The sequence below is a fragment of the Dysidea avara genome, chromosome 11, assembly GCF_963678975.1.
Source record: "Dysidea avara chromosome 11, odDysAvar1.4, whole genome shotgun sequence".
Taxonomy (NCBI): Eukaryota; Metazoa; Porifera; class Demospongiae; order Dictyoceratida; family Dysideidae; genus Dysidea; species Dysidea avara.
The window spans coordinates 18707885-18721500 of NC_089282.1; positions in this window are offsets into that span (position 1 = coordinate 18707885).

The window sequence follows — 13616 nt, forward strand, 5'->3', positions numbered from 1 at the left end:
TAACACTGGACTATATATACAGAACAAGTGGGAGCAGGGCAAGACAGTATAGCTACTGTGTAACAGGAAACTTTCATTTATGCCTCAAAAGTGGATTGGAGAGCTAGGGTATGTATTGAAAAAAATTGTTATAAAGATTGAGATACTTTAATAGAGCAGTCAGATGTACTCTAATAGAACAGTCAGAACTACTCCAAGCTAAATCTTGAGTTTTTAACTTCAATTGGAGAAAATTTGGATCCCTACCATATATAGCTCACCAGCAATAAACCATAATTGACATTAACTTTAGGACTTGAATGGAACCAAGTACATAATTTTATTGAAAATAGTATTTACCATCTGTGAAGTCATAAATCTAGCAATGTTTGAAGATTCAAGTTGCGCCAGTGGCTGGGGGCTGCATCCCCAGACTCCTGCACCTATAACTCACTACCAAATCTGAAAACCACTTTAGAAAAATCCTGGGTATGCCCCTGTATATGTATCAATACAGCATTTGACATCCTTCATAAAACTGCAATTCTATGAGCTATATACATTTCTCTCAGACCCATGCCTGCCTCCTAGTTCCCACCCCATTACAATTGGCCACTTTCCTTCAGTTTAATGATAGCTATCAATGGGTGGGTATATGTAAAATAAAACAATACAGTGACGCTTTGCCTAAAGTACAAAGCAGTCAATGATATGTACAATACATTACCCTTCACCGGCAATCCTCTGATCAACCATAGCTACATCTGATGACATCACATCTCGCTTCTCAAAGGGGTAAAGTTGGCCATTCACAAGAAATTATTAGGTTGTTAAATCTACAAGAAACTATAAGCTTGCGCTGTGCCCACTTACTAATTAAGGCTAGTGCTTCATGATGAACATTCTTATTTTGCAGCTGTAAGCCACTAAAGTCCTAATAAAAACATACAATTCAGCCAATATGACAGATACACATGCACTATGTGGTACCAGTGCATTGCAAAATAACAGAATATATAATTTAACATTTGCTGACAGACATATTCACTGTACTCTGTCAAATATTGCTATCCTCAAAAAGAATAGTCAGACAATTTCTGCCTGTTACATATACAGTCTAACACTGAGATCAATGAACTTTCTGACAGAACAGCATTGCTTTTTGGAAGAAAATAACATATTAATAACTGTCCTAATGTACATACTAGCAAATAATAAACAGGATATAAAATTTTCAAAATGCCAAAACAGACAATTTGTCTCTCAAAACAATTCTAAATCAATGTACATAGAAATAACTTGCACTGGTAGTTTAAGGTTACCTGAATTCAGTTTTTTATAACAATATAACCAATAAAATATAGTTCAGCACTGCAATGTACATTTCATACAAGCTTAAAAAAAATTAGTGAAATGATGGAACCCACATAAAATGATTGGTAATTTAGCTATATATGCATATATTATAGTCTGGCAGACAGCAGGGTGAAGTTTGCAAGTGGTCTGTAGTTTATTGTAATGCACTTTTGGATTGTCCTGTATATACCTAAAACAATATTCCACCTGCTGGACAGGTGTCAGTCTTGGGCATTTCACCATAGCAACCAAAGTTTAATTAGCTACATAGCAACCATACAAATTTCAATAGCTTCTGTGGGTTTCAGTTTTACCCAAAATTGTTTGATAACCTGACCATTTAACAAATCTGAGGTAATACAATTAATGTCAGAAAAAACTGAATAATTAAATAGTCCCATAAACCCCTGAAGGCATCATTATGCATACCATAGTTACGTATGTCTCAATAACTGTCATAGGCCCTGCAGGTACAAACTACACCCTGTCACACAACAGGACGTATCTCAGTACTGGAGTAAAATATTTGCATTCTGCTACTTGTATTATAAAGCCAATCAATTGCTTAATACCTGCTTAAGTTGTCAAAGCTATAGCACATTGGTACATAAAGTTATGAGCGATTAAAGTTTGAAAAGTAGGCAAATTTTATGTGCTGACATGCATTCACAGGCCCAGTCACATTTGTTCTTTTGTTTGCTTATTTAAAAAAAAAAGTTTGTTTCAGCTTAAGCTATACTATAATGGTTACCATTACTTTTAGACTTGAGAGAACAAACTGGTAGGAAATTTAATTCTGGCCTTTTCCTGTTGAATGCTTCTAAATCATTATGATAGAATCAAGTGTCTCGGTGATAATGATTTGCCTCTTTTTGGTTTTGCTGGTGTAGAAAAGCTCAGTTAATACACCCTTTCTACAGCTAAAGTCCATGAAGTGCAAACAATTTATCAGGTGTATAAAATGTTTTATAACATTGGTGCTAAAGATAGAATTTGAGTTTTATACAGTAAGCTCAATAACTATTACTTGCTATATACTTGCAGAGTATGTCATAAAGCACTCACTATACAGTGAATAGCATATGTGTGTTCTTCATCTATGCTTATTAACTGCCTGGTGTTTAGATTCTTCACATCTGTTCCACTATCATCTAGCTCACTTAGCTTATTTTGAAGAAATAATGGAAGTTATGCCTTATTTGGGGCATCATATGTGGTATCCATGCAGTATAGTAGCTGCCTCTTGTACCCCCTATATACCCTGAAATGTGGACATTGTGTTAACCAGAATATTATTTTGTCTAAGGTCCCATTTGTATAAAACACACATATTATTAAGCCTCTGAGATCAGGACAACTTTCCAATAAAAACAGTATAGTGGGGTCTCAGAATAGTATTGTGAGAGCCTCTAGCTATATTTGTATATAGTAGAGGCTCTCACAATACTATTCTGAAGCCTCTGAGATCAAGACAACTTTCCAATAAGAACAGTATAGTGGAGTCTTAAGGTGTCCAGAATAGTGTTGTGAGAGCCTCTAGCTATATTTTATATAGGATATGCACACATGTATGTATGATTGTGTGCTATATTTACCTCTTAATCAATATTTTTATGTACAGTAAATAGATCATGACATGCCCTTTGTACTGAAGTTGCTCAATCACTTCTGTCTGTACCTTTTGTTATTTTCACTGAAATGGCCATCAAATCAAATTCTTTAAGGTGTGCTATTCTCCTACACTTGCATGCTTCTCCACTTGCATGAGAATTTTGGTAGCCTTACAGTTTGGCATGCAAGAGAGAACTTTCAATGATATAAAAGTGCTCAATGTACCAGCCATTTTGTGACCAAATTTTCAAGAAAGGTCTTCCATACACCAAATTTTACCACTTTAATGATTCATAACTTAATTTAGATTTGAAATAAGTTATTGATTGAAATTTTGTCAGTTGTGAGCCATAACATAGAGCATTGGAGGAAGAAAAATTTCAGAAACAATTGAAGTTATTCATACAATTGGCAATTGCATGTAGAAGACACAAATCCAGCCTTTAAGAGAATCCATCGCATTATATTGCACAAACAAAATTAGACTTAAAGTCTTTCCTGCTGCCACCTATTTGCTCCACTAATGATTTCCTCTATTGGCATTTATCAACAACATATACTGGGGTCAGCAACAGCCTGCCATATGTATGTGTGTGGCTCACATATATGCGGTACAAATTTGGTTTTACTAATAATTCATAATAGTGCATGCTGAATGTGCACATGTACATACATATACAGCCAGTGTTCTATGAAATGTAGTGGTAGACAGGACAGTGCTCGGTTACAACAAATCCATAACAGTCAAGCGTGCAAAGGGTGTAGTGGTACTACAACTGTATCATTCAGAGTTAGCTATAAACTAAAAGTAAAAAGTATTGGTCTAGCTGAAATTTTAATCATTGGAGCAATTTCTTGGTGATTTACTTCACAGTTTGTCTCCAGCTTAGCTATTTTGGCATGGATCCCATCATTTACTACTTTACATGTGTTCTATTCAAGGCAAAAGTCAAGCTGATGTTGAAAACAGAACTTAGACAATTTACTTATATCCAAAACCATTTAGTTAATGAGGTTACATTAATTTAACTTTACTTAATCGCTCAGCATAAAAGTAATAGTGAACTTGTTCATTCTGGTCACCTCTGCCATGGTAGGCCTGCCTTATTAAGGAGGTGGTTGCATTAAACATGTTGAAGTCACTTTATACACAAATGACACAATTAGGAGACTGTTACAATGGTCAGTTTAAATCAGGTGACCTTATTATACAGTGGTCCAGTTGCACAGGTTTCATTGTACGGTTGAATATTATAAGTATTGTGCAATCACCTTAAATGCAGTAAAATACCAGTAAAGCAAACAGGCATAACACAGAATGTGGTCAAAGGAATCAAATGAAACTTGATGTATGACTTTGACTCATGATGCACTGTCTTTGTGCAAATTTTAAAGAAATTTGAAAAGAGGGGTTAACATTTTAAGTTCTTTGATAATTTAACATGGAATGACCAAAATACTAGAATTTCCTGAGTTAATATCCCAATTTTCCCAATGCCAGCAGGTGGTTTTGAGTAGTCCATAGTATGGAGGAATATGTTGTGGCATAAAATAAACTATAGACCATATTGCAAGGTTCAGCCAAAAAAGCCACTTATTCTACCAGACTATTATAGAGAAGAAATAAATAAGAATTCTGTCAGCACAATTATAATGACATTTCTCAAGCTGATTTGGCTTTGAGTAATTGACTTATCTTGGTCCTTTCTTGAAGTGTTCTGAATAAAAGCTTTGAATAAGACATGGTAATTTGCATGACTAGCTTCTATAACTAGATTGGCTTCCTCATAGCCAGAAACTAGTACTTTAAACAGTCATTATAAACATCTAGTAAAGTGTTTCCAAACTAACCCAATACAATATTCACCATGCACAACAGTCCATAAGTGCATTACTTGAAGTTGCAAACTTGAAATTTTTTTGTTTATTATGTTTAGACCAAATAACTATCCATGGAGTGTTAACCACAACAGTTGTTAAATTATATACATTTTGTGTCTGTAGTGTGTGTGTGCGTGCGTGCATGTATTTTAACCACATTAAAATGGTTTTTACCACATCTAAGTGGTGGCTACGAAATCTGTGGTTTAAATTTCTTGGAAAGAAATAGTAGATTCACTCTGTGAGTTATCTATTATTAATTTTGTTTCAAGAACTACATTCTAACACCGTCTTTTGTCTGTGTGTGGATGTGGGGGTGTTTATAATCCATTCTGAGGAAATAGGGATTGGGCACATGTACAAGACTACTGTTATCCAGCAATGAGTTTTTAGGGATTATTACAGGGGTCCTGGGGGTCACATCAATTCCAAAATTAGGCAAGTAGAACAGTGTCTAATTAAGTGATGCCAAACTTGGCAAGCAACAAATTCATGAAATTTTCCTAGTAGGTAGCTCAACATGTATCCCCAAGATCCATGAGCTGCTTCTCAAGATTTTTTCAATGGCAAAGAGCTCAATAAATCCATCAACCCAGATGAGGCGCGCTATTACTTATATGAAACTGCCATACGCGCAGCTATCCTCAATGGAGATAGAAGCACGATCTGCTTTTGCTTGATGTTGCCCCACTTTCCCTGGGTATAAACACTGCTGGAGGTGTCATGACTTTACTTATGCAACACAACACGACCATACCCACAATGAATTCCAAGGTCTTCACCACTTCCATAGACTATCAAACTAACATGGTTATGAAGGGAAGCATGCAATTGCCAAAAATAACAACCTTCTTGGAAATATTGAATGTTGTGGAGTTTCTCCAGCATCTAGAGGTCCCCCAGATTGAGATTACTTTTCACATTGTCTACAAAGCCCTGCTGTTTACAAGATGCACAACATGCATATATGTACCCTACATACAGTGGAGAGAGTGATTATAATGATGAGTATAGGGATACTAGTGATATAGGTATATGTACCATATATCTCTGAACACTATAGGGAGACTAGTGCAAACAAATTAAATAACTTTATGCATCCAATTCTATATAATACAAAGGCTAATAGAATTACCATCTCAAATGGTCAAGGTTGTCTATCTACAGAAATGATCTGGAGGATGATCAGTGAGGCAGAGAAATACAAGAAAGAAGATGACAAAGAGAGGGAACAAAGAATTCTTGTGTGAGATCTGCTTTCAACATGAAGGATTTCCTGCAAGATGAAATCAAGGGTATAACACATTTAATGAAGTAAATAGATATTAGTGTGAGGAAGTCATTGACTGGCTAGATAAAAACCACGCAGCTGGCAGTAAAGGATAGGATACATATGTATGAAATTGACAAGTATAAAACATCCTGACTGCCTGGCAGACTCCTGTAAGTGTTAATTGGATGGCTGCAGGTTCAAGGCTGCCCAGGTCCAGTCATGGATTTCTTCTCCTTTCTCCGCCTTTTCAAACAGACTTTATGTGACAACTTTAAACAGGCTGTAGGCCTTCAGCACTTGTGCTGTAAAGCCTTAATATATAAACTAATGTCCATATGGTATCACATGGGGTACTTTGAGATAACAAGTCACTCACTAGAGTTCCTATGGATACATATGCATGAAATTGACAAGGAGAAAACATCCTGACCACCTGGTAGACTCCTGTAAGCATTCAAGCATTAATCGGATGGTTAGGCTGCTCAGGTCCAGTAATGGAGTTTTCCGCACCTTTTCAAACAGACTTTATGTAACAACTTTAAACAGTGCAGGCTGTAGGACCAGGTGTCCTACAGACCTTCAGCACTTGTGCTGTAAACCCTTAATAAATAAAATAAATAAAATAGGACTTTATAGACATTATAAGATGTGGTGTGTGAAATATGGTATACTATATGCATTATATGCATGTGTAACAGTGCAGCTAAGTGTTGTAGTGTAGTAGTTGTAACACACGAGTGATTTGCCTGAAATATATGCACAAGCATGAGGGCCCGAGGGCAATTCCATATATTTCAGGCACACTTATACACCTTCCCTTCCCTTTGAAGTGAGGTGTGAAAGTGGTATATGGTTGATCAAATTATAGCCTCGAACATCCATGTATACTTTTATGTGGACCAATTTTGCTAGTTCATGCAGAAATAAAGAAATTGTAAACATCAGGTCATCAAATCAATTAAGTATATAACTATACATCTGCATACTGCAGCAGTTATGTTCCTGTGCACAAAATTATAATGGTGATGTGTCCTTCAATCTATTAGTGGCTGCAATACAATGAGGGAACTATTTCTTTCAGCAACCATTTTTCTGTAACTCCTTATTTGCTTAACTAAACAAACCTTTATAATAAACACCCAGGTACCAATATCATGCATGCAGACTCAGATACATAATGCTATAATGTGGCCATGGTAATGTTGACCACTGTAAGGGACACAGTTCTAGGATTTCACAAAGGGGTGCTAACAGGACAAAATTAATTATAGGAGACTAAGAAAAGTCCATGGAATATAAATAACTGATACAAATAATACCAGTATGCACGTGAGCAAAGCACACTCGACATACAAACCACGATCTGTCTAGAAGGGTCTGGGGCATGCCCCCATCCCCACAAAAAAATTTAGCTTTCTGAGATTGATTTTGGTTACAATTATGACTTAGCTTTAATTGAATAAGCATCTGGTCATCATCATGCTAAAGCTGTCAAACAGTTGCACAGCATAAAAATTATTTTAATACTGAAATAAGGTCTGAATCAAGGTATGGGTGTATAGCAAAGGGATAATATGGCATGTCGGTATGATGGCCACCAGAAAATTGTGAAAATCTGACCCTATGAGATTGAATCTGAGAGTACTTATCAGAATAATATTAATATTAGCTTGACTGTTGTACTTGCAGACAGTGACCATTTGAGGATTTAGAAGCCTATTGGCTGCAGGGTTTTCCACCCTGCACCTGTCATTCTTCCTATGTGCATCATCCTACAGTATGTGCATCATCCTCCTACCTTAGATTCTACAATAGCTAAAAATGAGACAATTGAACCATTTTTGACAATGATGTTGAGATGGTTGAGTCAGTAAATTACACTCAATCAAGTGATACTTGTGTAGTTTTGAATGCTATGCAGCCCCAACTAGCAAGTGAAACTTTAAATAGCTCAGAAGGCTGCATGTACTTCTGAAAACATATAATTTCTCCAAGGTGCCACATCCCTTTACCACTAAAAGATTTGTTTTTTGCTGCAGCTGAAAAGTCATGATTCCATTACATCATCAGATGATTGCAGTCACCTTTTCAGTCAATCACTATATCAGCAGATGAGAGCAGACTAATTGAAATGCTGCAACAAGACTGTGAAGATTGGCACAGGCAAAGGGAAGGATGATTAAAGGCGTCAATTTTTCATGATGTTTACGTTCTGAAGGCAAACCCCCAAGGTCAACTTTCTAGACTTATAGAACCCAAAGAATTGACTTCTGTTCCTGCTGTTCATGTGGGGAATTGCACATGAGCATACTGCTCAGCATGAGTACATTGAGAAAATGAAATTTTGTCTGGTCTGGTAATGAATCCTATATATCCACATCTAGGAGCAAGTCCATGGTAACTATTGAGTGCAAGTGTCATGGTGTAGGATTACTGGAGATCAAATGTCCATACAATACATGGAATTGCCATCCAAATAAGCTTTAAAAGGGTAAAACGTCATTTCTAAAAAAACTTATGGACTAAGCCAGACACACCGATACTATACACAAGTGCAAGGTCAACTGCTAGTTTGTGAAAAGGAGTTCTGTGATTTTGTAGTATGGTCACCCAAAGGTATGATAGTGGAGAGAGTATAATTATAAAGATGTGCTTTTTGCAGAACTTGTTAAAACTTAACATCATTATGTAGAGCTATTTCTGCCAAAGTATTTCCACGCATGTGCAGTTCTCCACTGAAAAATGACCAGTAAAATTATATTGCTGGTGTCAAGAAGAAAAATACAGAGAAATGGTTGAATGTGAAAATCCCAATTGCCAGTAGGTTGGTTTCACTTTGAATGCATAGGTATGAAGAAGACTCCCAAAGATTCTTGGTACTGTAATGATCGCAAACAAGCTGATTTTCAAGATAATTAATGCATATCTTATAGCAACATTATAATAAGCTGTAACCTAAAAATTAGTACCAAAGTGTAGTTAATTTTTAACAACACATTATGAAATCACTGCCACAGTTACTGTGTGTCTATAGTATTAGCTATAACTGAAATAGAACCTACATTTTTAGACTTTTACCAATATTTAGTACCATCTGTATTGTTGACTGTATGTCAATTTACTGCATGCATTACATCATGCCTATCTTTTTTTATATACATAATTCTAATTAGTGTCAGAATAACTGATTGCATGGTATTATAATATTTATAATAATACAGTTTTTATGTATAACATATCAGGGTGCATAATTTTGAAAGCAATAGCTGTTACACAGGATGTTTTCTCCTTGTCAATTTCATGCCTATCCTTTTCTGCAGCTGCGTGGTTTTTGTCTAGCCAATCAATGACTTCCTCACACTAGTTATTAACTTCATAAAAAGTGTTACCTTTCATTTCATCTTGTGGAAAATCCTTCATATTAAAAGGAGATCTCACACAAGAATTCTTTGTTCCCTCTCTTTGTCATCTTCTTTCTTGTATTTCTCTGCTTCACTGATCATCCTCTAGATCATTTCTGTAGATAGACAACCTTGACCATTTGAGATGATAATTCTATTATTTTAATTGGTTTGCACCAGTCTCCCTATAGTGTTCAGAGCTATATGGTACATATGGACATTAGTTTATTTACTAAGGCTTTACAGCACAAGTGCTGAAGGTCTGTACAGTGGCGGATCCAGGATGGGGCATTTGGGGCAAATGCCCCCCCCTTCAAGAAATTGCATACAAGATCGAGATACTCTAATAGAGCAGTCAATTACTCTAATAAAGCAGTCACAATGTTCATGAGGCAGTGTAGATTACCTATGAAGCTATAAATAGGATTTTATTTTACATAACAGACGTGATATAGTTGGTAAGGATAACTAGCTATTATTGTTGTGACCTTTTTTTTTTTTTTTTTTTTTTTTTTTGGTCTTCAACTGGTTTTCAGCAAGTTTTTTTGGTCTTCAACTGTTTTTCAGAAAGGTGCCCCCCCTCTTTCCAAACTCTGGATCCGCCCCTGCTGTAGGACACCTGGTCCTACAGCCTGTTTAAAGTTGTTACATAAAGTGTGTCTGAAAAGGTGGAGAAAGGAGAAGAAATCCATGGCATGACTGGACCTGGGAAGCCTCGAACCTGCAGCCATCCAATTAACACTTACAGGAGTCTGCCAGGCGGTTATTACATACGCTAGCTGTTACATATTACATGTACGTTACAAATGAATGATAATTGCCATGAAGTACTATACCATAGTCTTCTCAGATAAATGGGGGATGAAGATTTGAACAAACAGCACAAATTGTTAGAATTTTGTCAATTGTTGTGTTTTCTGTTTCATGTGGTCTCCTGATAAGTGAAAGAGGTAGCACAGAATGCAAATTTTTTTTGTGATTCTTTATTCTACCAATGGCTCATTCTACATGGATTTGTACTCTAAACAGGTCTCTGGATGTTTCTATATACTTCTCTCCATGATAGCTGGTCTTTACCTCTAGTAAATGGCGCAATTTCCAAAGTAGCACCATGTACTGCAAGATCATCACTTATATCAAATCCCCTATCAGCCAATACCACATCCCCATGTTTGAATAATCCACTATTCACTGTAATTGTCGATCACTCGCCCAAATATTTTGAAATAAATATACTAGCATCTGTCTGAACAATACAACATGCTCATGTATATTGAGGTTTAAAATAGCTTGGTAGGTTTTCCCTATTAAGCACTTCCCGGTCTGGCCAGTCGATCAAAATTTTCAGCTGTACTGACAAAGTGACAAAACATCTATCCATAGATGAAGTATTTTTGATACCTTGGTGACGTGAACACCAAACTGATATGCTAGATCTTGATTAGGGAGTTGCCAATCTAAATTTAATTAGTATACAAGTTCCAGCTGATTACCCAGAGGGAGATCTGAGCTAATAGAACTAGCAGGTGGCAGGTGATACAAGATCCTGCAAACTTTCAAAGGAAAGTATTCCAGTGTAAAACCTGGTCTGTTCATCATCACCATGCATGCATTGAACAGGCTGTTTGGAGCTTTGTATTTAATCTTGCTACAGTGTCTTGCAATTCTTTGATAATTCTTTTATTGTTTAATTTCATAGGATTTTAGCCATGATTGTTTGGTATTGACAGCCCTATGCTTGACAGAAATGAGATCATCACTGGATGTACCTGCATCAACCATGTGAACAGGGTGATATATCGGCATCTTTGAAAGGGGAACTATTGGAATCTCAAGAGCTGGCACATCTGCTAGGACTACGTTCTGTGCCATTGACTCTTGAACATCACAGGTACACCTGCTCATATACCTCTTATACCAAGCACTTTTGTTTTTGCCCATTGATTTACTAGTATGTAAATATACTATAGGTACATAATCAAGGTTCTGCTCATCTAATGATGGCTCTCCTATAAATGAAACAACAAGAATAATTTTATAAATGATACAGCTATCTACTTTTAGTTGCTAGTAGAAAAGCTAGACTACAGCAGCTACCTGATATGAAATGGGAACCACAGATTCTAGAATACTTGTTTGGCTCCTACAATTTCTTCTAATCACCTGAACCCATAGTCTTCTCCATTCTTTATCTTTTAGGAAATGGAACATCCTCACCCTTTTTTTCTTATTATAGCATTAGGCACAATCAGTCACACAACTCGAAGGCATTGTCAATACTGAATACGTGTAACAGGTTTTTTGCCCTACGCAGATACCATATAAGTTTTCATGTGACTTCATATAGCTTTTGCTCCCCTAACCATACTTGGGTGGCATAACCACCCAAGTATGGTTTGCTGATGATGCTGCTGCTGCTGCTGCTGCTGCTGCTGGGTCTCTTGCTGATTCGCTGGCTTGGTGGAAGTAGTTATCTACCTTTGGTCCTGGTTATGGATATTATTTGAATACATCTAAGCCTTGGTTACAATTGGTTGTTAAGGAGAATTGTTATGAAGCTGCTCGTAATGCATATTCTATTTTAGCTTATTCTTATTAGTACTTTACAGTATCCAGCACTTAAGGTCTGACAGCAACATGTGCTGTTTCAGGGCACTTCCCTCCATATCACCACTGAGGGTCGCCCTTACTTGGGTGCTTCCCTGAACTCAATTCTACTTTTCTTAAAGAGAAAGTTTCCCAGTAGCAGAATGATATCATCCAGCTTACTAACTTTGCCTTAAGCAAGCCACAGGCTGCATATTCTGCATTGATTTATGGCTTGTCTTTCCGCTGGACTTTTCTATCTACTGTAGGACTGTGAGTGGCCTGTCCTCTTTTTTAGCTCCCCATTGAAGAGGCTGTACGTTTACATCTGCTGCCCAAACTTTGTCTCCTTCCTCCCAATGACTCAATTTTAGCCTTGCTCATTTGACTAGGGGGACTTGGTATATTTTATCCTTGTAAATCTTCAGAAGAGAGCTACCATTTCTCAGTCTCTATCACATCACCACTATAGCTTCAACCATTGTAAACCAGATTTCTTCTTTTGATTCCACCATTTCCATCAACAGAGTACTCTCAAGTAAAAGGTTCTATCCATCAAATGCCAGAATATTTCTGACAGTTTCCCCAGTCTTTCCTCCACTTTGTCTTCTAAAACTTAGAAATGGGCTTCCTCTTGGTTATCCACCGAGGGGTAGGTAACAAGCCAAAATCGTCTACGAAAAATTTCAAAGATAACAGCCCATATCTTTCAGAAATATGACTGCCCATATTTCATCTTTCAAGGCAAATTTCAGTTCCAATTTCTCTGTAAAATTCAGTAATTGTAATATTAGCAAATCCGTAAATTTTAAACTCCATAAAACTCCGTAAATTTTCGTTACATCTTTTCGAGCATCAAATTTCATCTTTCAAACTGCACAACAAATAATATTTCATCTTTCAGAAATAATTTCAGAGATGATCTACGAAATTTCAGGTCGTTACCTACCCCTCGTTATCCACCTTGCCCTCGGAAAGTCATGGGTTTTCTCCAGCTCCACAAAAGTGATTTTTGTGATGCTATCGCTCTTTGATATGGTTGGTCTCCTCAGAATCTTCCTTCAAGTTGTGCCTGTGGTAGATCTAACAGCGTTGAGCATGCCCTCAGCTGTCTGAATGGAGCTTTCCCTACTATCCACCACAATAACATCCTTTTTAATTTAATATATTTTTTTTTGCTGTGAAAACTTCACAAACAGAAGAATATACACAGATATAATATAATAAATAATGTTAGCTATTGATTGCAAAATAATAGTTACGTAGCAGGGATTTGAATATGTCAGTGTTTTCCGCTTCAAAGATGTAGCGAGGTAGTACGTTCCATTGCCTTGATGTTGATGGTATAAAGGAATACTTGTAGGTGTCAGTGTTACAAAATGGTTCAATGAGTCTGAACATATGGCATGATCTGGTCTGTAGCTGGTACTGTGATGTCTGCAGATGAAACTCAGATATGTATTCAGGTGGTAAATAGACATTTTGTTTAAGAATGTTGTATAGCATAGTTAAGGAGAGCTGTTCTCTTC